Below are 26258 nucleotides of genomic sequence, written 5' to 3'. Positions count from 1 at the left end.
GGCCTCCGACGCCTTCCATTAACAAGGCTGGCTCCCAGAGCACCTCTGTGGAGGTCCTAGGGCGACTGAAAGAAACACAGCCAAGCCTCTGCCACTCCTCGGAGGGTGGAGGAGCTCTCTGCACTAGAGAGGCAGGTGTGTGAAACCCTGGCTGACATCCCTGTATTAGCTCATCGCCCACCAAATGAAAGGAGGTGTTATTTCCTTTCAAGCAGCCTCACCTTTTGCCCTACACTTGCTTCTGTGCCATGTTCAGCTGGCTCTTTCACTGTGCACACCGCAATTAGCGATGTCTGCTCCGTGCAGCTCACTCCAGTAACCAGCTGCACATATGCTTTGTTTCCTCTTCACTTTTAGGACTTTAAAGAAATAACCTTCTCCTGCATTTTTTTTTCCCCTTACAAGATCCAAAGTCATGTAATGTGATTTCTGCATACAGCTCAGTTTACTTTCCCGGCTCTCCTGTTTATTTCAAGAGGCTATAGTTTTAGTTTAACGATTAATAATAACAGTCATTATTTACTGAGGCTTTAGTGTGCACCAGGCCCTGTGCTAAGTATTTTGTAGGAAAAAGCTCCTGGAAGCTTCATCACAGTCAGCGATATGAGATATTTTTGTCGTCCCCGTTTTACAGAGGAGGAAACCCAGGCTGAGAGAGAGCCTCACTCAAGGTCACCTAGCTAGAAAGTGCCTGGATCTGCTTAGAAATTCCAAACTCTTAAGCCCTCTACCAAGCAGAATTATTGCCTGAAATCCTCTGAACAGTCACGGTGGGTCCCTCTAAGAACAAGGTTACTCAGCGTCTCAGGAGGAAAAGGAGAAACTGGAAAGCCTCCAGCGAAGGTCTTGCAAAGTGATTAAGAGGACGAGAGGAAGATTGGTGAGAAGCTCAGAGGAATAAGAGTAATTTAATCTGGAGAAATAAATTCTAGGGGCTAAATTAATGGCATTCCACTGATGTCTTCAAAGAATCAATTAAAATATTTTAAAAACAGGAACCAGTTTGCTAGTTTTATTACACAATGTCAATGGAAGGATTTAAATATGACTTTGCTTAATGAATTCAACATGTATATAGTAAGCAGCCACTATGGCCCAGATTCAGAGTGAACAGGACTAGCAAGGACCCTCCTCTGGCAGGACTCACATTTGGTGGCAGGGATGCGGAGGGAGGGAAGAGGGACCAGCTGTGAACAAGGAAACCAGACAAGAACAGAACCATTCTAGTCAATGATAAATGCTGTGAAGACACCAGGACAGGAGGGTGGGTAAGCAAATGTCTGCAAGTTGGCTTCTCCAAGGAGGGGACATTTGAACTGAGACCTTAAAGCCATATGGTCCTCTGGGGACAGAGTGGTCCAGGGAGAGAAGATCTTGAAGTGGGAGTGAGTTTGGCATAGGCAAAGAACAGAAAGCAGGAGGGTAAGGTTGGAGGGTAGAGAATGGTGGGTGATCTGCTGGTAGATCACATTGGAACCTCATGACCTGGGGCCACAGGAAGCAGGTGAGCGGAGGGGTCATGTGGTTGAAGGAGTCCTCCTTGGTAGCCAGTAGGGAAAGGACTGTAGGAGGTCAGAATGGGAGATGTCAAGGAGAGATGCTGTGGCAGTTTAGACTAGCATGGAGGTAGGGGAGGTGGAGAGAAGTGGACCTTCTGGATCTACCTTGTGTTGTTAGCACTGATAGGAAATCTCAGTGGATGAGATGCAGGGAGGGGGCAGAGGTACAAGGAAGAGAAGACTCAAGCATGACCATCAGATTTTTAGAAAGAATAATCGACTATTTACTTTGTTGTCATTTTACTAGGACAAGGATGTTTTGAGGGTACCTTGCTTGGGAATTTTCAGCTGATACCCCCGGGCCAACAATTCTAGGTACCATTTCAGATCACTGTATATCTTCTAGGGAGAAGATTCATGTCTCATCTGTTTCTTAGAAGAAAACCTCACCCTCCTCACCTCCCAGCAATAAAAAGTTGAGTCTGACCCCAGCCAAGCTCTCCCCACCCCACCTCATTCTGCAAGCAGGGAAGCTGAGGCTTAGAGAGCAGTGTACACAGTCACACCCCATCTGGTCCCCGGCAGAGTCTGAGGTCTCCTGACTCCTCAGCCAGGGTTCTCCCCACTGTATGAGCCATCTCAAAGCACAGGTGGGGCAGAGGTCTGAACAAACAGTGATTCTATCCCTCCTATCCTGGACTAACACGAGGTCCTTGCTATTTAGAGGTCAGTTCTCAGGACTGGCTGCTTCAGTTCCAACCATGTCGGCGCCCTCCCTCTGGCCAGCCTAACAAAAATTTAAGGTCTGTTGCCAAGAAATGTCCCCAATATTCAAGTGTCTATGAAAAGAAAGAAAGATCCAGGTGTGACAGGAACATAAATTAGGCAACAGTGAGGTATGTGTGTCGATCTATTTTGGAGTGCAGATCACTAGGGTTTCTGTGGGAGGGTGGTAAGCTCCTGCAGGAAGTGTTCCCTAAATATTTTTTCAGTAAGCCCAGAACTATAGGCTATCAGGCAAGATCTTGAACAGAAATCTCAGTCATAGTAATACCACTATATATACTTTTTAAAAGCAGGAGTTAGAGTATTAGAGTAACCCAAGGTGAAATGAATTCATGTTTCTTTTCAGTTTTGGCTTTCTGCAGTTCAGGCGTACTTCATGGGTCAGTCTCTGAAGGTCAGCCATAGGAAACAGAAGTGAAAAAAAAGGAGTTCCTTAAAAAAAGCGTCTGTTAGGAAGACAAAATTATGATGTCTCTAAAAGTGTGGATTGATAAAATGGAGCCTTCCTCTAGGAAATTTTCAAACAAAAAATTTCAAAAACTTTGTAATGAACTTTTCTGTAGCCTGGAGAGGGAATGCACAAAATAATGCAATTATTACAATTATAATGCCCCTTACACAGAAGCTTAATGCAATGTGGTGAGACTTTAGACAGTGTCTGCAGCTATATTCCTTGTGGAATCATAATGGCCTCAAGACCTGGTCTACTTTTAGCCAAACCGAAACTAAGTATTTCTAGGACAGAGAAATGTCTTCTCAACTAAATGTCCTCCACTAGAATTTTCAGATGTACTTTTTGTGTTGAGGCAGGGAGTTTGTCTCAAATAGGCCTCTGCTTAAAGGAACAGATTTATTTGGGAAATGCTATCACAGGTCACCATGAATTACATGATCAAATTGGCTGGTTGATGAGTATTTCTGGCAAAGATCTGGGGAAATGAGTGGTTCTGGCAAAGGTCTGGGGGAATCAAATAAGTTTTGATGCATTACAGAAGGGAATAAAAATCCTAAAGTTGGGGGGCTGCCTGGGGTGGGGAAGTTTCTGCATTGAGGAACCCTGTGGTGCCTATTTGGGATACTGGAAACCAAGTTAGTCTCCCAGTCTGGCCCTACTGGTACCAGTCAAAGCTTTCTTTGCAAACAGCTTAGTTTCCTTTGAGAGGACCTGGAAGCCAGAGGTTAGACAGTTTGCTTTAGGCATGATGTTAATGACCCAAAGAGTGTGAGTTAGGCTCTTACTGTTCAAATGGTGAAGTCTGGATTGCCAGCTGGGTGGCACTCTACCAGGCAGGGGCTTGCAAAGCATCTAGAATTCAGTCACCTCCCAAAATGGAGCCACTTCCTCCCATGAAGAGATTGTAATCCTCAACTGAGTCCTGGAGAGGAGCTAGTCTATCTTCATGTCTCCATTTTTGGCTTAGCTAGCCAAGTTATAGAACGGTGATGACTGAATCAGCAAAGTAAATTCTGGGAGTAAGATGTTTACTACATGAAAGTGAATTCACCTCTGAAAAGGGTTACTAATCTCAGCGCTTGTACTGTTTCCCTGGATGTATATTTAGTTTCAGGGCCCTAGCCACAAAATGTTGGGAAAATACACTCTTGAAACCCTCAGAGAATGTTTATTGAGTATTACTCTAAGCTGAACAGATGAGTAACCTGATGCTCAGATTGCTTAACTGCTTGTCCAAACTACAAACAAATGAAACCAGGGGTTGAACTCAAGTCCAACTGGTTGTAAAATCCAACCACATTTCTCCTATGTCATGCTTGATAAGAATAAACCTGGTAGCTAAGGTGGGGGCAGCACAGGAAAATGTTTCTGGCACCTGGGGAGTGAGCAATTCCTTTCATTCTTCTTTCATCTCAAAACTCTATGGTTCACTGCATCAGTGGTGAGTGACCTGGGAAAGGCCCTTTCTTTCTCACTGGCCCTGTCTGTCCAAGTAGACAGTAAAGGCACATCACCTCTTAGGACCCTGCTGGTCCTGATTTAATGTTTGTCTGACCAGAGGACAGCCAGTGGGAGGTTCTGGCTGTGTGTTAGCTATGGGTTGGGTTTGCCTTTGTATCACAGATTGGCCAGGTGGCCACCAAATCTGTTTCCTCTTCTCAGGCACCAAATTGAATTGTATTTCCCAGCCCCTCTGCATCTATGCGGGGTCATGTGATTAAGTTCTCACCAATGAATGTGAAGACAGATTGATATGTCATTCTGAGGCCAATGTAGCTGAGAGCAGTTATGCCTTGTCGGGCTCACTTTTCCCTCCTTCTACAATAACCTTGGAGATTATCTGATGTGGAGAGCAGCATTCCCAAGATGGAGGAAGTCTGCATTCCAGAGTCAGCGCTTGGTAGAGAGCGGCCAAGGGAGCTGCCCAACCAGAACATCTCTGCGTTAGACTTTGTAAGAGTGAAAAAATACAACTTAGGCCAAATACAACTTTAAATGTCTTAATGTTGAGATATTTGGGATTGCTCATTATAGCAGCTGTTGTTAGTTCCTTTGACTAAGGCAGCCATCCATTGTCCATTTCCTTTCTGAGGGAAATAACATCATTCTCTGACTGTATGATCCAGAGGATATATAAGTAATACAAGCTGGCCAATCAGGGTGTTGCACCCCCCCCCCCAACCCCAGCCACAGTGATTGGCTTTAAAATGGGCATTGGAGCCAAGCAGAGCCTTTGGGGGAGGCTCTATTCTGCAAGATTTGAAGCTGTGATTAGAGTGCAGGCTACTGAGAGCTACTGAGAGCTTCCACATGAGGAGAGAGTGGCCTCAGAAGAGAAAAGAGCCAAGAGACAAGGAAAGTGAGATTGGGATGATCTGTTGGCACTGCCTAAGTTCCTGAGTCCAATCACACTTGTTCTGCCCATGGTTATTTTCACTGTCTAAGCCAATAAATTCTCTCCCTCTTTTGATTAAGTTAGTTTGGGTTTTTTGGGTTTTTTTGGTCACTTGTAACCAAAAGAATACTGCGTTGTACAATCAGTAAAGAGGAATGTCAATTTTCTACATTTTCCAAGTCATCCATCTTTATCCAGTCAATTTCAGAACAAGTAAATGAATGAATGGCCATAGAGGCCGAAGTGTTGGGGAGAGTGAAGTACGATTCAGCCAAAACACTAGGGCAGTTGGTGAAAAGTTTGAGAGTTGCATCACCTGAGTTGTTTTCTATATAATGTTTGAAAATGCCATGTATTAGAGCAACTGATTATAACTTTAACTTACATAATGAGTATGTATTACAATGCAGGATGTACAAATGAACACAAAAGCTGTAAATTATTTGATGGGTTTCTTTGACAACCAGCAGTGGCCTAGCTTAAATTCTTTTTGAATGCCGAGGCTCAATTATCATTGCAGGATTGGTTTAGAAGCTTTAGTAATTGTGAAAGAAGAAAAAATGGTCTTCATAAAGCAGAAAATAACATGCACATTTCAGTAGTATTTTCAGTATTAAATTTTCCTCGGTCCACTTTCAAATTCTTATGAATTACATTACTCCCTCGCCCAGCCATATTCAGAATGAATGAATGAATGCATGAATGAATAGCAAAGCTGTAGGTTTTAGGACTGACAATTCAATTCACATTGGTTGAACTAGGAGAGAGTAACAGCCCTACAAGACTGAGATGTCCAGAAGATCAGATGTGAGGTCAGTATTGATCCAGATAGTAAGATGCAAGCCTCCAAGACCCATTTCTCCCAATTCCTCAAATTTTCCTCATGATAAGTGTTTTTGTCTGCAGGCTTCACACAGCAGTCCTGTCAGGCCAGCTTCTCTTAGACAGCAGCAAGATGGCCAGAGAACACCTCACCAAAAAAAATACACTAAGAGATGGCCATTAAGCATACAAAAAGTTGCTCCACATCATATGCCATCGGGGAAATGCAAATTAAAATAAGTGAGATACAACTACACACTTATTAGAATGGCCAAAATCTGGAACACTGACAACACCAAAAGCTGGCCAGGATGCAGTACAACTACTCTTTATAATACTATAATAGAAGATATATGTTATTGTACATCTGTCCAAACCCATAGAATGTACAGCACCAAGAGTGAACCCTCCTGTAAACTATGGACTTTGTGTGATTGTGATGTGTCAGTGTGGGTCCGACTGTAACAAATGTACTACTGTGGTGTGGGATGTTGATAGTGGGGGCAGCTGTGCACCTAAATGGGCAAGGAGTATATGCAAAATCTGTTTCTTCCTCTCCATTTTTCTGTGAACTGAAAACTGTTCTAAAAAAATATATTTTAAAAAAAGGTAGCTACAGAATTCCAGACTTTAAGTCACTGTAGTGGACTCTCAAGGCTGAGAGGGTCTCTTGGACAAGCTTTTGCAGAGGAGGAGAAATCTTTTTTTTTTTTTGCCAGGAAGACTCAACGATGCCTCTTCGTGCCCTAGTGTTTTACTGGCTAATCACTGTAGCCAGAAAGTAACGAGTACTGGCCAGTCTAACCCTGTCTGGGGTTTCAGCCTCACCTAAATCACATGGCTGGGCATGAAGAAGGGTAGTTTCCCAGGAAGACGGTGACGGAGTGATGGGTAGAAGATAACAGATGTTCTCTAGAAATGGAAAGTTTATTTTCTTCCCTGAACCTGAATATCCCTGTTTCTTAAAAGTTCTGTAGCATTTCTCTGAAAAGCCATTTAATTTTGATCCACTGAACTGGTCTCTAAGGAATGCAGAAAATCCACAATAAATATTACTGAAAGAAAGAAACACTATTGGTAAGAGTAACACTAGTTGTAATATCAAGTCCCCATGTTTCAGTGGCTGAACACAACAGAAGTTGGTTCTTGCTCTTCTAAAGGTGCTGGATTGGCAGGTGATGTATCACACTCTGCTTCAGAGATGCTGGTTTCTTTTGTGCCTCAGCCAAAGGCCTTAGAATTCTTCACATCCAGACAGTGAATGGGAAGAAGAGTGGAGCATAGCCTATAGGTTTTATACCCACCACTTCTGTTCACATTCTGCTGGGCAGTACTCAGTCTCAAGCCTCTGCCTTAACTACAAGGGAGACTGGGATGTGCAGTCCAGCTGAGTGTCCAGGGGAAAAAAGCCATAAGGAAGGAAAAGAAGGAAATTCCATTCACCTAGAACATTTGCTCATAAAAACAATCTTTATCTAAATTAAAATGTATTACCAAAACAATAGGTGAGAAGACCTTCAGATTACATGGACAAGCATTTGAACATTATTTAAAATCTTTTAAAAGCTGATCTCTATAGAAGTGACATGCACAAATGGCAATTTCACCTAGTTTGACTTAATGATAATTTGATATGAAATTTAGGAAGTGGTGGGAACTGAAAACATATTGAGAGTACCTCCCATTGAATATTTGGGGATCTTTATTTTTGAAACGTTTTTGAGGTATAACTATTTATATATGATAAAATGCTGGCTTTTTAGGTGCATAGTTTGATGGGTTTTAATAAACTTATCACACTTTTTGATGAGGAAAGTGTCCATGGAAGTAGGTCTGTACTACCACTATACAAAGGGGGGTGTTGAGGGAAAATCTGGAAATGTCTGTAAGACAGTTCCTCTTTTTTTAAGTTACTTAATAGTGAAGAAGTAGTTTTGTCCAAAACAGATTAACGCTTCAGTCTGCTTAATCAGAACAGATGTGACTTTAGCCTTTGAGTAGCAAGAGTAGTTCCAGGTTCCAGAATGAACATACCTGTACCTGTACCATGTACCTGATAAACCATGTGCACTGTGGTTAAGAGTTTGGGCCTTGTCGTTAGGTAGATCTCGGGCTGAGTTCTACCTCTACCACTTTCAATCCATGTTGACCTTGGGTATTCTGAGCCTCAGTATTCTCTTCTGCAAAATGGGACAAATAACAGCACCTACTTGATAGGGTTATTATGAAGATTAAAAGAGATGATGCATGAAAGCATTTAGTGCAATGACTGTTATCCAGTAAGTGCTTAATTTCCTTTAGCTGCTATTATTAGTTATTTATCACCTGTTAGAAAAATACCCATTCTTGGAGAATCTCTGGTTTTATACAGTATTTGCCACTGAAAGGCTCCAGTAAAAATCATGCAGAAGTTGACTTCTGCAGCTTTTTAAATTCACCATCCCATTATTTTTCATAAGATATTCTGAATTCCCCGTGGAAGCGAGAACCATAGTAACAAGCTTTCTGCTTCGTTTTGCTTCTGAGATGATCATTAATGGAGTTGTTTTGATACTTTTTTTTTTCACAAGACAGCCTTAAGCTGTAACTACAAATGCTTTTTTAAAATTCCCTGATTTATTTTTCTGTTCAGGTGAAAGCCTGTCTTTGTCTTCACGTGTTTTTGATGAATGGATGATGTTGTCTTTAGATGTTCTCAACCATCCTGGGCACATGAAAATCCACCCGATGGCTCTCATCAAGTGGAACACAAGAAGGGGAAATCCTAGAAAAAGACGGCACAGGCTCTGCTTCCTGAGATACACGTGCACCTGCTAAGGGACGGGTGTTAGGGAAATTTACAAAGTCAGCCTCTGATTATAAAGATTCTTCCTAAGGAGAAAAGAAAGAAAAAAGCTAAAGAGAAACACACGTTTACTTCAAAGAACTCCTGTCTGATTGAGTGAAGAAAAAGTAGCCTCATTGCTTTGATCCTTTCACTGAGAGAAACAACATGAAAAGAAAAGAGAAAACAAGGCTCAAAATACGGGCTTTTGTTGAGAGCATCATTAGGAGTGTATGTTGGCTGCAGCAAACACGCATCACAGCTCTAGAGCACTCAGTGAGGACTTGCCAGCTTCCGCTTGGAAAGCCAGGCCATTGATTCTGGGCCACACTTTTTTTTTCCAAGAGAGAGAGCAGGGACCATAAGTCTCAAACCTCCTTGACCTCTGATGAGTTCAGGCTTTAGAAATAAACTTGGGTTTTTTCCAAGGCTTTGGTTTGTTTACCTTTTGTAAACACTGTCTGATTCTTTTTCTTCCCCTTGAAGAGAAAAGCTCTTCAAAAAGCTGATGAAAAGGCTTTTTGCACATCAGCTTCTTCAAAACAACATTGTGATGAGTTAAGTGCAAACAAATCAGGATCAGATGAATTACATCTTTCCTTTAAAATACAGAGTCAAGCAGATTTAAGGTGGTTGGGGAAATGTTTTGTAAAAGTGCTCTTCAACTCCAGAATACTGGGTATCAGTCAATATGGCCAGAATTTGCCTTTCTATACTTCTAGGACAATATTTCTCAAACTGGTGTGCATGGCCTCAATCCCTTACAGGTAAGCTGTCAAGGATTGATGAATGTGTGATGTTCATTTGCTCTGTGATGAAGAAATTCCCAACACAGTGACACTGAATAGACAGAATAGAAAGCTGACTATATGACGACAACTTGCTGCAAGGAGGTAAAAGGTACAATTTAATAGTAAACTGGAACCAAAGAAAAGTTGAGTCATTTGGGGGATAAGAGATTTTTGCTTAATGAGCATATAAAAGAGCATGGTCAGGGCAAGACACAGCTCTGCTCAAACAGCTCTGCTGTGATTTTCATGAAGGATAAAACTCAAGGTTTCCTCTAGAACTGAGTGCCCATTGCCTAGCATGGACGGAGCTAGTCCAACAACAATTCATTAACTGTCACATGAAAGAAAGAAAGACTGGATAAACCAGTTATACAGCAGCAAAGGCTGATAATGTTACTCAGGGTCTTCCAGAGAAAAAGGATCAATAGGATACATATTTATATATAAGTATATATTCTATCATATATAATATTATAAAAGATTTACTATGATGAATTGGCTCATGCAATTATGGGGGCTGAGAAGTCCCAACATTTGCCTGGTCAGCTGAAGACCCAGGAAAGCTGGGGCATAATTCAGTCTGAGACTGAAGGCTTGAGAACCAAGGGAGCTGATGGTGTAACTCCCAGTCTAAGGGCAGGGGAAGATGAGATGAGCTGTTCCAGGTCAAGAAGTGAGACAGAAAAAAAAGGCGGAGGAGGCAGAATTCCTCCCTCTTCCGTCTTTTTTTCTATTTAGGTCCTGGACAGATTGGATGTTGCCCACTCACACTGGGGAGAGCGATCTACTTTACTGAGTCCACCAGTCCAAATGCACATCTCATCCAGAAACACCCTCACAGAAACACTCAGAAATAATGTCTAATCTGGACACTCCACGGTCAGTCAAGTTGACATGTAAAATTAACCATCACAGTGACCAAGAGACTAAGCTCTGTCAAGAGGCCTCCTCTCCAACTAGGCCAGAAAACTGAAAGGCTAAGAACCTTTGTTTTGAGCAAGAGCAGTCCCTGTCTTTTCTACAGTCTTTTCCTATGATGTGTACATTTTCTTGCTTTACCTCCTCTCCTGGGCTGAGAGTGCCTAGATGCCTAATTTGGTTATTTCTTCCCCTAGAGTGACTGGTACATGACATGTGACACAAATGATACTGAACCCATGAAAGAATCTAGGCCACCATCATTCATCACTTTCGTTCTCACCATCATCATCTATTTCTTATCCTTCACTGCTTTCATTTTATGTCAGGAGAGTGCTGTGCTGATTTTGAAGTACTTTTGTGGGCATGATCCCTTTGGAGGTACAGGTTTGTGCTGTCTGTCTGCTGTGGTTTGGATTTACAGAGTGATATGCATTGGCCTTTCTTTTCTAGCTCTTGCCATTGGCTCTGTTGGTGCCCCCAGGCACATCTTTAGGCAGGGCAGCTTCAGATGGAGTGAGGAGACACATCTCAGGAAACAAAAGCTAGTATTTATGAGTTAAATCACTTAGCAAAAAGAAATACTTCAAACAAAAGCCAATTTAAGAAAAGGGACTAAAACTACATTGTATTTGGTTGGAATACTCTGCGTTGACCCTACTGTGGTCAATGTTTTCAGAGGAGGACGCCCCAATTGTTAAATATCACATTCATCCCTTACTGCTCTTGACAAGGTAACAAAGAACTGATCGTGAGAGCAATCTTCCCATCCCACTGATGTCAGTGCCAAGAAAGATATATTTTGCTGCAACAGGTTTTGCCATTGAAAAGAGCCACAAATGCCTTTATTTCATCATTTCTGACTCTTCCCTGGTTTTCAGAACTCCTACCTCTATTCTTTCTCTCTCTGGCTTCTTCCATCAAAAGCATGAAGTAGAGATTCATGGAGTCCTAGAGCTAGCTCTTTTGTTTTCAGTTTATCTTTTGGATAAACGTGGGTGAATTCAAATAACTCAACAGTTTACTCAAAGGGGGAGGGCTGCTTTGAGCCTGTTCTGAAATGAACAATGTTTGCAGCCTTTTTCTTTTAAATATTTTAAAATTATTTTTAAATTTAATTTTACAATTTCTATTGTTGTTATTTATGGGGACTTTCAAAGGAAAAATGATTCAGGAACCACACCCTTACCACCACCAAGGTGTGGAGTTTTACTATTTGTATTACAATATTACTGAAACATACACTGCAAAAAAGTAGGTATAAATTTATAGTAGTTCTTGTAAACTATTAAAATAAAAAACAAACAGGTTACATTAAAACCAGTTACGTTAAAACCGTAAGAGGCAGGAACTGCAGAGGGAGATACGGCTCTGATGTATCTGTTAGGTTGTCTGGCTTCGTTATCAAAAAATTCCCCTGCTATCTTAGAAAGTAAATGGTTAATGCGAAATAAGAAGGTCTATGTATTACCTTGGGAAAAAAAGGGAAGAAGTATATACTTGAGCAAAGACTGAACAAAAATACAAGTTTTACATTTAAAGGGAATTGATAAAAATGATATAATCTTCCTTCCTAGAATAAAACTGATCTCAAATGACCTGATAGCAGGAAGGTAAGTTTTGGAATTTGAATCTTGTGGTAGATACTGGCCAGCAAGCAGGGTTCCCAAATCGTTTGGGGTACATGGACCATTTAGGGGGGCTCGGTAATTATGACTTTTTTTTTGGTGATGTAGTTATGGAGAAAAAAACCTTTTATGAGTATTTAGTATTTTCACTTTTGTATTTTATTTTTAAGTGGCGGAGGGGATCAAGGATAATTATGCATGTAGTTTGTATTTAAATAAGGCATGTGAGTGGAAATATCATTTAATTTTCCTCTCAGAAATCAGTTTCAATCGTGATGTTGAAATGTGCCATTAAGAGTACCTCATGCTATGATAATTAAATATTATGTTTTCTAAAGATGCTAAATGATATCTCCTGAGGGTCTCAAATTTGCAAGTGTCTCTATTTTATATAATGGGACTTTGAAATGAGCAAGAGTAACTATTTTATAAATTGAGGATTTAAAATGGAAATTGGACATAGTTATGCTCTCAAGATATTTTATTCTATTCTAAGACCAACGATAAATCCTTAACTGTCTGTATATAGGATGTAAAGACTAGAAATGTTTCTCTTTTCCAATAGACCATGTGAGATATGCTACTTTTTAGTTTTATTTTGGCCATTATATTTTTTAAAAATGCAAGTAGCTTCTTTTGTCATAGGTGGTATAAATTAAGGTAGAAAACACAGTTATATTGCCTTTGATGTCTAACTATAAAGTAAACTATATTCATTGCGTAAAAATCAGGAAGTCCTGAAGAACATAAAGAGCCCAGCCAAACAGAATTAAAAACCTAGTAATAATCTCCCTACCTGGGAGTAAACATTTAACATTGTATTTTTCTTACCAGTCTTTCCTTAGGTGTTCCGGTGTGTGTATATGTGTGTTTGTGCATGCACAAGTGCTTAACTCTATTGGGATCATGTATAAGAAATTCTATTTTCTATGTTTTTCATTTAACATTAGAATATTTTGGGTAGTGGTGGCGGCGAGGAATGTACCAGGTCCTATTCCATAACATTTTTCTCATAATTATGCACTCTGCACCCAAATTTCAGAACATTGCTCTCTTGGGATAAAGGCAATAATCCTTATGCACAAGGATGTATCCAGCAAGATGCTTTGGGAGCAAGCGTCAGAAAATCTGACCCAAACTGGCTTGAACAATGAGAACATTCATTATCTCGCACTATAAGAAGTCTAGAAAATAACTCAGGCTTCAGGGTTGCTTCATTTAATGACACAACAATCTGGTCAAGGACCATGGTTCTTCCCATCTCTCCTCTTTTACTGTCCACCTAATTGGCTTCATCCCATAGCTGACAACAGCAGCTCGGTAAACAGGCTTCCTTATTTATGCCTAGAGGGATGAGAAAGGCCTCTATCCCACTGTGGAATGAAATGCTTCGCATCATTTGGGGGTATGGGTGGTCCAGTTTAGGTTACCTGGCACTATTAGTAGTTGTCTCATGTAGGGCTTAAACCTGGGATCAAGAAGGATTGACTTAGATCTACTGGAACTCATCCTTGGAGCTGAGGGTGGTATCATCTTCTCCTGCATCACATAAGCTGTATAGAGGAGGCTGAATACCCATAGAAAATTTGAATTCTACCAGGAAACGTGGGATAGATGCTGGATAGGGATCTGATATTGCCCAACAGAAAGGCCCCTAATGGTGTCTGCCTACCCAAGTCACATTCTAGTCTCATTTTGTATCATGTTCTCTCTCCTCCTTCTTGATTCCAGTTTTTAATGAGATGGTCATAGTCTCCATCCCAGGGCCTTTGCACATGCTTTTCCTCTTCCTGGGCTGCCCTTCCCTCCTCTCCTCTTTTTTCTTAGTTAATTCCTACTTGTCCTTCAAAGGTAAGCTCAGCTCTTACGCAGACTAGGTGAAACCCCTCATTCTTCTCGTTTCTAGCACTTGTTAGTGTTTAGTCTTTAGTAGAGAGTGTATTTGTTGTTGTTGTTTTGTTTTGTTTTTGTTCTTGTTTTTGACTAGCATTTGTTTTTTTCCAGTAACTCTAGGCACCCTCAGGGAAGTGATTAACTCACCATTTTATTTCCTGGGCCCAACACAGTACTTGAAATGTGTAAGGTGCTCAATAAATAATTTCTAAGTAAAAATTTAGTGACTGAAGCTAATTTTAAACAGTAGTTAGATCCCAATATATCAGGATGAAACTTAATGTTCAAGATATAAAGTAAGTGCTTATTCATGTTTATTTCAATAATTTTCTTACAGAGTAATACAGAGATGGCATATTACAGTCAACACCACTAGAGGAGGTATTCAGAATGTGGAAGCAGGGGGAGAAGAGGAGGTGGTGACTATTTGCAATGCTACGTGATTAAATGAAAACTTACATTATTGTGGCAGATCTCATGGGAGATGCCAGGTTTACGCACTGCATGAGACAGCTGCTAATGGTTTAGGACAAAAGATAACCACATATCCCCCTTTCCCTTGGCTGAGTTGTCACCTGATGAACCTCCTTTTCCCTATGAGAAAATAAATAAATAACTGTGGATATAGATTATGGTGAGAAATGAGAATGTAGTCAAGATATGAAGTTTCCTGTGGGTAATATTTTTGTTTCATCTAATGAAAAAATATAGGTGTTGTATTACGAAATTAAAGAGTTTGCCTGTTTTGAACCTTAAATGTATGTGAAGGAGACTGTTTACTGGAATGCTAATAACTTACTAGGTTTCAAAGAATTAATATCAAACTTCTATCAATAAAAATACTAACACAAATGGCCATGGAGGGAATATATAGAAGAAATCCACTTTGTACAGAAAAAACATTGATTAATATTTTCCTATGTGCTTAAATACTCTCTGTTTATATTATTTTAATATCTGTCTACTATCTCATGTCTGACCATACCATACTAACCTTAAATTGTTAAGACATTTCATTTTTTTCCCCATCTCTTGCTATGTAAGTAATGCTCAGATGACCATCTCAGCATAAATCCACATTTCAGGTTATGCCCTCAAGACAGACCTCAGAAATAGCATTACTGGGATCTCCACTTTTAACGTCCAGCTTTAAAAACCTTCAGTGAATTTCTATGTTCTAAAAGTGTGTTAGCTTACTGCGGTTCTGAAATCAGAAAATAAGCATGGGAGATGAGGTGTCTAGCTCAGGGCACTGCACTGATTCACTGGCGACATTCAATAAAGGAGGACTCTGCAAATGTGCCTGGGATTGGGGCACCAGGATCTGCCCGGATGGGCCGATTGTCAGAGAGATGACTGCGTCCAAAAAGACATGGAAATTTCCTGCCCAGGCCCCAGTGTGTGAGAACCCTGAGGGAAACTCAGGTGAAGTCCATGTCAACAGCTCACCCGTAAATACTGGACTTAGAATGTGATCAATCAACAAGCCACAAGGGAGGAAGTATAAATAAAACATGTCCCTTGCAAAGAGGGCAACGCTGCAATTTGCCAAGTGCACTGTAATTGCTTCTGGTTAATTATCTCAGTGGTGAGCTGGGAGAACCAAAGGTACACATTTACATCCATATTGTGGATAAAAATAATGCCACTCCTTGGGTGATCCTGATTTTGTTGCTGAGATGTGGACAATGCATTCCCATTTTCTTTGGATGGTAAGAGATGGATGGTGACCTCATACAGCTCCACTTTTTGGGGCATCAATTTTTATCATCATTGTAATTACTTATAATAATTATGTTACTTTATTTGTTACATATTTAATATTTACTATAATAATTATATTGCTATAATTAATAATAAGTACTAATAATTACAATAATACTTACTAAATGCAGTACTTTAGCACATGCATTAGCTCACTGAATGCTCACAATAACCCTAAGAGGGAAGATTATTTTCCTAATTATCAGATATGGCAACTGAAGCTTAAGAGAGGTTCAGTGACTCGCTCAAGGTCACACAGCTGACACTGCATTCCAGTTGTTATGCTGGGATCCAGGGAATTTTCTCTTAAGGACTGTAGCAGACACCTCGGTGCCCTACCTAGGTCTCCTGGGACCCCTTTTACCATTCAGTGCACCCATCCCCCAACCGCTGGCAGTGTTTCTTTTAGTAGCACACACCTGATGTCTTTTTGGGAGCATGCCCTTCAGATACTAAAGCCACTTTGCCTGGAAGTTCCTGGGAGTAACGACCCCACCTTGGACCAGCCCATAGTTAATAACTAGCTGGTGCAGAGGTATAAAAGCTCAGCAACTTTGTTTTAAGGTGGTTCAAGTTCTGTAATGCAGCTTGTGGTCTAGAGCTCTGTAGGATCAAGCTACAGCTAGACATCACCTAAAACTAGTTGCTTAATTTCGTCTCCTTCCCTATCCTACTTCCCTCTCATACAGGTTCTCTGTTGATCACTCCCTTAATAAATGCCTTTTACACAAGTCCTCTCTCAGGCTCTGCTTCTAGGAAGCCTGACCAAAGAGCCACTACACTATGTTGTTTCCCAGTGAGTCTGCTGATTTGCTGAAAGCAGTCTTCCCACTGAAATGGTATCACCTCACCTGTATGACCTTGGGCAAGGCCCTTACGTCTCAGGGCCTCACACCCCTTCTCTGCAAGATGACAGGTACAGTATTGGATGGTCCCCAGAACATCTTCTAATCCTGAGAGCCACTGATATTTCCACTATCTAAAAATCCATTTGTTTGTAGGGAGCTTTATGCCTGTGCCCAAAGAGAGACATTGGCTTGGCAGCCACCAGGGAAAGAGCAAGTGAACAGGGAGCCATGCCACAGGATATCTAGTGGGAGATGGTTTGTCAGGCTGTTGTGAAAATGGAAGATTGGTGCTTGGCATCAATTCTGATCTCCTCTTGATGTGCCTTCTTGTCCTGCAAAGGCTAAAAAGGGGAGGATGGAATTTCCCAGATACTTTTGCAGCTAGGTTTCCAGATGTGCTCCAACTTCAGCCAAGCACATACACGCGGGTGAGATTCAGGAAGTAGAAATGAGGCAGAGGCCATGTCTCTACAGCTTCTGCTGACAGTAACAGCGACGGGACTGTGTGCAGGGGTGCTGGGGGGAGTAAGGTTGCCACTGGCTTTGCGTCTATCAAGAGGCAGTACATAGGGTGCGCCCATCTTGGTGCAGCAGATTGTAGTAGGCAGTGAGGTTGTGGAGTTGGCAGCAATAGTGAAGACTTCCTGACTTTTGCAGCTCTTTGACTATGGTAGTAATTGCATGGGTATGGGGCCAAGAGTTGTAATGGAAATTTCTGGATCAGGCAGTGCTTCCTTGTAATAGAAGAGGCAGGAATCTTTGGGAAGGTCCAATTCTGCCATTCTAGAAAACTTAAGCTAGAGTCATTTTCTTCAAGTCTCTAATGATTCTGTAAACCATCTGATACCCTGAAATAAATCCCTTCTGCTTATAATTGCTAGAGAATATTCTATGCTATACAACTGAACCCTGTTGGGCATATGGGCCTAAGTTAGACAGCAGAAGGAAGATGCCCTAAAAACATAACGTACACAGTGCCCTCATTATAAAGTACTGGTTTACTAGGGAATAAGAATGCACCCAAAGCAGCTTTTCTTAAGAACCCATCAGGTTTTCCACTAGGATTCTTTACATTCTTACCCAATTCTGCAGTATGATCTGAAATTTATCAGAGACCTGTGCTTGTCAAAAAGTCCTTCCTATAAATCCTCTTGAAGATGAAGCACTTTAGCAAAAACATCAGAGTACAACAAATAACTGTCCATAAATGACAAAGGACCTAAAGTCACAGTTAAACACCTGATTACAATGTAACTGATAAAGAAACTTAGCTACAATAACTAGAATTACAATCTTATCCCTTACAAACCTAATCACTGGCAAAAACCAAGAAGCAAGTTAATTGTGAACTGTCATGCCAACAGTTCCTAAATGGAAAACTTATGCTTTAGTATTTCTCTCCTAAGAAGGCAAAGGTAGGTAAACTGAGACCTGCTCAGCAATTAATGTTCCAATATTTTATCCTATTTGAAATGACCTAAATAGTCAATGAATTTTCCTCATTTAACTTAGTTTAAAGTTACCAAAATCTGGACTACTTTATATAGACATTCCCCAAACATATTTTTCCCTCTAGAAAAGTTCTTATCTCATTTACATTTACTTAAAGTTTCATCATATCAGGTTATTTTCCTTGCTGACAAGTTCGTAACAGTTATAATGAGGTCTTACTTGATTTCTAGTAAACCTAGGTACAACAGCAATACATGGATGACTCTAAAGGTACATCTACATTAATCAAACCAGCAAGCTTAAGCTAGCTTAAATATCAGGTATCAATTCAGTATAGAATATTTCCCAGAGCACAGGAACCTGAAATTCATTCTGGCCACTTTCTTTTATATTTCTGAGAATCACATAAGCACGTAATTTCTTTTAAGCCAGGTAAACAGAGCTCATCTACAAACCAATCTTGGCAATGCCATTTGGAGGCAGAGACACCACATATTTATAAGGTGTACACAGACATACATATGCCTATATGGACAGAGATCTCACAGTTTTCCTGCTAGAGTTTAAATGGCCTTTTTTCCCCTTCAGTCTCAGATTAAAATCCCTGAGAGCCTAGGTAGATCATTTATATCTCAAAGGCACAGGAAGAGAAATGCCAATTTCTTCTAGAAAGCTAACTTCCTCTAATAGCATATGCAAAAGCCAGTTTTAGAACATCAAAAGATTCTCATCTTGACCATTTTCAGGGATTTTTTCCAGTTTCTAAGTAGCCAGTTCAGTATAAACAAATAATAGTAATAGACAATAGCATATATATCATTCATCCATATGTACATGCCTCCCTTTCAGAGGAACACGAATCAGCGTTCAAGTTAACCTTCATCTTGGCTGTTAGTTCAGACTCTGTGGCCTTTCTTAATATAAAATCAATGGTTCAAAAATAAACACACACACACACACACACACAAACAACCCAATCAAAAAATGGGCAGAAAACCTAAATAGATATTTCTCCAAAGAAGATATCCAGATAGCCAACAGGCACGTGAAAAGATGCCCTACATCCCTAATAACTAGAGAAATGCAAATCAAAACCACAAAGAAGTACCACCTCACACCAGTCAGAATGGCCATCATCAAAAAGTCTATGACTAATAAATGCTGGAGAGGGTATGGGGAAAAGGGAACACTTTTAAACTGTTGGTGGAAACATCAATTGGTGCAGGCACTATGGAAAACAGTGTGGAAATTCCTTAAAAAACAAAAAACAGAGTTTACCATATGGTCCAGCAATCCTACTCTTGGGCATATATCCAGAGAAAACTCTAATTTGAAAGTATACATGCACTCCAACGTTCATAGAAGCATTATTTACAATAGCCAAGACATGGAAGCAATCTAAATGTCCATCGACAGATGAATGGATAAAGATGTAGTGTATACACACACACACACACACACACACACACACACACACACACAATGGAATACTACCCAGCCATAAAAAAGAATGAAACAATGCCATTTGCAGCAATATGGATGGACCTAGAGATTATCATACTAAGTGAAATCAGACAGAAAAAAACAAATATCATATATCACTTATACGTGAAATTTTTAAAAATGATGCAAATATACTTATTTACAAAATAGAAATAGACTCACAGATACAGAAAAAAGGGGTTACCAAAGGGGAAAGCAGGTGGGGGGAGGGTGTAGAATTGGGAATTTGGGATTGACAGATACACGCCACTATATATAAAACAGATAAACAAGGACTACTGTATAGCACAGGGAATTATAATCAATATGTTGTTATGACCTATAATGGAAAAGAATCTGAAAAATAATATATGTAACTGTATCATTTTGCTGTACCCCTTGAAACGCTGTAAATCAACTACACCTCAATAAAAATGTTTTTAAAATTCTGAATAAAAGAGCTGTTTAAATACACTTTCAAATTTAAGAAAAAGAAATTGATAAGATATGAATAAAGTTACGTTGCATTTTTATTTTCTACTTAAAAAAGCAACATCCAGCCCACAGCTGTGGCCACTTCTAATTTCATTTTCCCCACTGTAATGGCAGCCAGTACCTCCGCAAACAGCCTTAGGGGTGTCTTATGAGTTCTCTTCACTTTCCTGGCGGCCCCATTCACCACGGACAGCCACCACAGGGCCTCACATACTACCGAGCCGCCATTCCAAGATTTCCCTCACAACTTTCAGGATTACCCCCAGAACTTTCGGGCCACACATGCTGGTGGACGGCCCCTCGCCGCAACTTTCCATTCCGGATCCTGTATTTCCCCGACACCTCGGCGCTCACAGGAGTTTCCTCGGTCTCCTGGCTGCTCAACCAATTGTTGGGCTGCACCCCACAGGCCTACAAGGCCTGTACTTGCCCAGCTTCAACAGGGACATCAGTGGTTTATGGACAGGGGACCTTACTTGTCTGAAGGTCGTGGAGCGTCACTCCGACGTGTGCGGCAGACAGGCGGGCTGGAAATGGCGGCAGTTCTTCCCTGGAGGGGGGCGGGGGGGGCGGGGCTGAGGGGCGATGCAGGGGGCAGGGGTTACCAGTCAGTCATACAGGGAATTGACTTCAGATTGGCTCATTGGTTGCCAGGGAAACCAACAGAGGAGCACGCCCCTTTGACAAGCTATCCCGGTGGAGATATTCTGATCTAAACTAGAACAGTCACTAGCTGGGGCAGGAGCAAGAATGTAGGAAGGTCAGTCAGGTGAGTAGGGTGTGGGTGAAGCAGGCACTGGTGGAACAGGGGACGTACAGAGAGCAAGAGAACAGCCATTCAGAGTGGCCTGACCATGAGACAGGCTAGTGAGACAGAAAATAGTGAGACAAAGAATCTGGAGTCCTACTTGGCTCTACCACTTTCTGTGTGATTCAGGGAGGCCTCTAGACCTCTCTGAGCCTCAGTTTTCTCATCTATGAAATGGTGGCACGGGTGAAAAAGTTGAAATGAATGAGATCTGTCTCTGACAGTCATGTAATTTCTATTCTGACAGAGATACTCTTGGAAAGTCAGAGCTAATTCCGCCCTTCTGTGCAGGATGAAGCCGTCTTTGTCTTGGACCTTGCACTGATCCAGTGCTGTTCCACAAACCATTCATTGAGGGCTTCTTTATGCTAAACCCCCATGTCTAGGATAATGTGTGTCTGACTCTTCCCTGAACCCTCTACAACTCAGATACAATTGCCTTTTCTGACCTGTTAGTAGGGTGCTGGGCTGGCTTATACTATTTTGCCAGAGCTGACTGTTAGAATTTTGGGAATTCTATAAGACAGTTATTAAGCACAACCATTATTAAACATTAAATTATGTGTACTTGTAATTAAGTAAATTATGTTAAAGATAAAGACAATAAATACTCAAAACTTATCACTTTCCAGTTATCTTATACATTTTACCCATAGCCGTGCTCTTGAGCTTATTTACAACTGTTTTAGCTGCATATTGATGTGCTATAGCACATCTCTTCCAATTCCCTGTTCAGTGACTTCATGTTGGTAGCTTGAAATTAGGCATGGCGGGAGTATTTACACCTTGGAAATAAACAGATGTTACAAATCGAGGCTTTCCTCCTGAGAGCTGGTTGTTAAACCTTTGCCAGCATCCCACTGCCCTTAGGCACTGGGAAAAGGTGGGCTTTCTGAAGGTGCGTTATCAGAGAACATGTAAGCCATACTCAGTTCCACCAGCAAGTCAGCATGGCCCGAAGGCTGGAAGCTGTTCTGTATTTGTCACCTATTTATTAATATAATTTCCTCCCAGCAAAGGTTTCCCAGCCTGTTCCTAAGAGGCAGATACACTTGATTCACCCACAGGCCTATTATCATGACTGCATTCCTGTTTGACTCTTTACAATTTAATTAATATGGAGCAGCTAAGATGCTCCTTTTCTCTCTCTCTGTCTCTGTCTCTCTCTCTCCCCTTGCTCGCCTGAGGCACTAAGCAAAAACCAGAGAAGTCCTCAGTGCTCGGGCCACTTGCTGCTAAATGCAGATGGCATGTAGATGAACTGGGCTTCATGGAGAAACAATTCCACGCTTCCTCTTACCTCTACCAAGAAGACAGCGCTGAGACCCCTTCTCTGACCCGCCAACCATGAACTGGTGGGATGCCAGGCGTTCCACCTGCTGGCCCTTCTACCCAGAGGGATAGGATGGAATTAGTTGCGATGTCCAGGAGAATATTAATCAACTGGCCTATTCCAATCTCCCATATCCACACCTGGGCTGCCGGAGTGGATGGAGATAGCAAAGTGAGAGGCAGCTTTAAAATAATGCCCTGGTTATCATTGCAGACCAACATCTTCCCCCCAAGCAATGGACGGGGAACCCTCAGAATGCTGTGTCCCCTGAGCTGGCTGATGTGGGCTGAGGAAGGGCACAGACATGGCTCATAGAAGAGCTGGGAGTGGCAGGAGATACACAGGGGTCTTTTCAGTGCATTGGGAAGCAATTTGCTTTTATATGTCAAATAAACCCAAGGAGGCCAAGTGACTTTGAGGCTTCGGGGTACCTTTTGCAAGCAATCTGCAGTGAAAGTCTTGGCCCAAGTGGGAGGGGCCTCAGTGTGCAGATGAGGTTCAGGGGGATGGGCTTTGGAGGCCAATCGTCAGCCTTGGCATCCTGGTCTGTCCTTACCATATTAGCCTCCGTTTCATCATCATAGCAGTGATAAGAATAATACCACTTGCCACTTGAGTTGTTTTGAAGGTTAAATGGAGAATGTAAAAAGCTTAGCAGAGGGCCTAGCACCTTGCAAGCACTCAATAAATACTGGGGCCGAGGTCAAGGATGGGAGAGGGACATTTCATGCTAAGATCTTTTACATTGGTTCAATTTTTTAAGGTTACATGTTTATAGTACCTATTTTTTTAAGGTGAAAAAAATAATGCTATGTAAGCAGAGTTTAAATGGATTGGGGAAAGGATGAGGAAGGTCCATGAATCTCCCTCCTAAGTATCATTTTTACCTCATCTGTAAAATGGGATAATAATAGCACTGATATCACAAGGTTTGTGAGGATGAGGGCTCAGCCCTGTGCCTGGCATATGGTCGTTGCTCTGTAAATGTGCCCCCCATTAGTGAAAAGCCTATGGCCTGAGACCCTGCATACAGCCTGCTCTTCCAGCCTTAATGTCTGCCATCCTCATATCCAGCACTGAGGCTGGTCTCTAAGGAAGAGAACCCCTGCAACTGGTCCCGGCAGGAACCTTAGGGCTCAGTGCTGAGTCTGAGCCTCTTCTGCGGGATGGCTAAAGCCCAGTGTTGCCAGTTCCTGGAAGGTAGTTGGCAGGCAGATTCTAGAGGTGCTGCTGGTTTGTCCTGACTCTGTATCTGCAGGCAAGGATGTGGGATTTAGGAAGATAAAGAGAGCTCTGCCATCTTTTCATTTGGCAGGGATGAGAGGTCTGGTGGGAAAGTTAGGAGGCACAGACTAAATGTGTGAGGGAAGACTGGACAGGTGAAAAGCTTTCCACTGCAAGTTACAGCAAACCCACAATAAAGGTCTGTGTTTAAGCCACTCAGCTTGTAGTACTTTGTTAAGGCAGCCCTAGCAAAGGAATAGATTCCCATGTTTTTTAAACTCAGCACTTCTCTTATTCTGATCTCTATTAATTATAAGAGATGAAACCTAACTCAGATTAGCATAAGCAAAGAAGGGAATGGAGTGATGCAAGCATTGTAATTGAAAAGCTCAGATTATCCCAGGGATTCTAGCTTCAGGTGTGGCTGGATCAAATGATCCAGTCTCTTCTGACACCCCTTGGACAACCTTTCTCCATGTTATGGTCATGATGGCTGCTGGTAGCTCAAGTCTTACATCCTGTGAACTTAGTCACAACAGTGGAAAATGCTGGCAGGAGAATTCTGCAGAGAAGTTGATTATCTCTGCTTGGACCAAGGGCCCAGGATGGGGCATTCTTTTAGCTCCATACTGAGTGGGTTCTCTCAGGAAAAGATGTTCTGTTACCCCCAACAAAGAGGAAGAGTTGCTGGCCAAGGATAACTAGCACATGTCCACTCTTATGCCTTGCTATGGTGTTCTAGCCAAGCAGGTGGTCCCTTGAGTCAGGTGCGTGGCTGCAAACTTTGGTGCCATCACTTACCAGCTGGGTAAAGTCACTTGGCTTTTTTGTTCCTCAAGTATCTTCTTTGTCAAAAAGAAATGGGAACAGTACCTACCTTGGAGGGTACCAGGAACATTGACTCTGTGGGTCCCTGTGGAGCACGCAACACGGTTTGGCACCCAGAAAGCTTTCCTTACACCGGTTTTCTTCTCTAGTTTCTCTAGTGCGTTTTGATGGTGGGGCTCCCTATTAGTCTGCGTTCTCCAAGAAGCAAATGCCAAGATGGGATTAAATGTGCAGAGATTTTATTAGGGAAAATGTTTGAGAGTGACAATGGGAAAAGAGATTGGGAGAGCCCTCAGATCATGAGCCAGTCGGACCTAGGAAGAAGGAAACTGAGAGGGAAAGAAGGTGAAGAAGGGGTTGGCCAGACCCTCATGCTGCAGGAGAGGCCTCAAGCCAAAACAGACCTTCAGAGGCGTCCCAGTGCTCCCTTGGCATGGGCCTGCGTTGGTGTCCCTGCCACACGGAGTGTGGGCTGGGAGCAGCCTTTGGCATAAACATAAGGCCAAATTTCAGAGGCAGCACTGGGACCTTCCATCCTTTACAGTCCTTGTAGTTGATGGTCTATGAGGCTTATGCTCGTGGCCCCACGGACCCTTTTAGGCCTTGGGCTACTTGAGGGCCCTGCCTCATGCCCTGCTGTAATTCCGCAGCCCATGCAAGCATCCATCAGTGTTTGTGGGACAAGCAAACTGGTGCAGTCTGTAACACTGATGTGGTTTTTGAGCTGGTTTCCTTGCAGGGTAGAGTGCTGCAAAGTATTCTTCTCAATCTCCTGTCTGTATAGAAATTAACGAAATGACTGCATGTGTGCTCAGCTGGCTGGTCTACACTTCCTCTTTGAGCAGAAACTTCTTTCATGTATAATCTGCCACAAATGCCTTCCCAACTTTGTCTCCCACCACCATCTGAGAAATGTTCCCTCACCAATCACTCTCTTGCCTATAATGCCACCAAAGCTACAACTGAAAATCAAAGAACATTTTTAATGAAAAAGGCCCTTTACATCCCTTTTGCTGCAAATTCACTGCAATAATTTTAAGACTGTTCGTACATTTAAACCCTTCTAGATATTCCTATGCTAGAGGGAGTCTGTTCTTGCAACACAGTCTCAAATAGTAAAAATCTCCTTATATTTCACCTGTGACCTTTCCTTTCATATGTCAACAATATATAAAATAAGTATTTGACGTTTCTGAGACAGATTTTGGTGAACATTCTCACCATTATTCACATTCATTATTCAGAAAGTGTCTTGAGTGCCTCTTTTATACGGTTAATCTGCATATGCATGTCTCTTTTGTACTTCATGCTATCTGAGTGTGGCACACACTCACTTAAAAAAAAAATCCTTTCACATTATGATACTATTAAGAGGGATTTCTTAAATTCAGCATCCTGACAAATTGATCTTCCTTGATGAAGCCTAGAATGAGTGGCTGGTATTTGAAAAACAAGTTACTGGGGAACAAAGCAAGGTTTGCTTCTGCACGGATAAGTTGCCCCTTGGCAATCTTATTTGGCGCCTACATCTAAGAATTTTTAAGCACCTACTAGTGGCATTATTTTGTCTGCCCTATCTTATTTAAGCCTCACAGACTCCCTGCAAACTAGAGGTTATCATTCTGTTAAAAAAAAAAAAATGACAGGCCCAAAATGGAGTCACTTGTACTAAGAAGCACATCAGCGAACCAAGACTTAATACCTAATCTAATTGCAGTTATATCCTCCCCAAGGAATGTAGTCTTAACTCTCAGTCTGAAATTTTCTGGTCAGCACCGCTGAGGTAATCTGCCACATCCTCGCCTTCCGTCCCCCATAGGTAGGTTCCCTAAGCCCAGAACAATCCCTTTCGTCTCTATCTGCCTATAAAAGCTTTTCATTTGGTACAACTCCTCTGAGCTTCTTGTTACTTGCTAGATGGGATGTGGTCCAATTCGTGAATCACTCAATAAAGGAAATTAGTTCTTTAAAGTTTACTTGGTTGAATTTTTTTTAAACAGTTTCTATTTTACAG

General features: G+C 41.7%; 1 long non-coding RNA gene across 1 annotated transcript in view; it reads right to left on the bottom strand.

The window, feature by feature from the left end:
- LOC123612268 (uncharacterized) overlaps positions 1–20608 on the bottom strand; it is an 86709-nt gene extending 66101 nt beyond the window's left edge. The window contains exon 1 of the long non-coding RNA XR_012499975.1: positions 20528–20608. This is a non-coding gene — a long non-coding RNA (uncharacterized LOC123612268). The remainder of the gene's footprint in view (positions 1–20527) is intronic.
- Positions 20609–26258: the final 5650 nt, after the last annotated feature.

Source organism: Camelus bactrianus, chromosome 17 (assembly GCF_048773025.1).
Source record: "Camelus bactrianus isolate YW-2024 breed Bactrian camel chromosome 17, ASM4877302v1, whole genome shotgun sequence".
Lineage (NCBI taxonomy): Eukaryota > Metazoa > Chordata > Mammalia > Artiodactyla > Camelidae > Camelus > Camelus bactrianus.
Note: the sequence above shows the minus strand (reverse complement) of the source record. Positions and strands in the feature narration are given on the sequence as shown.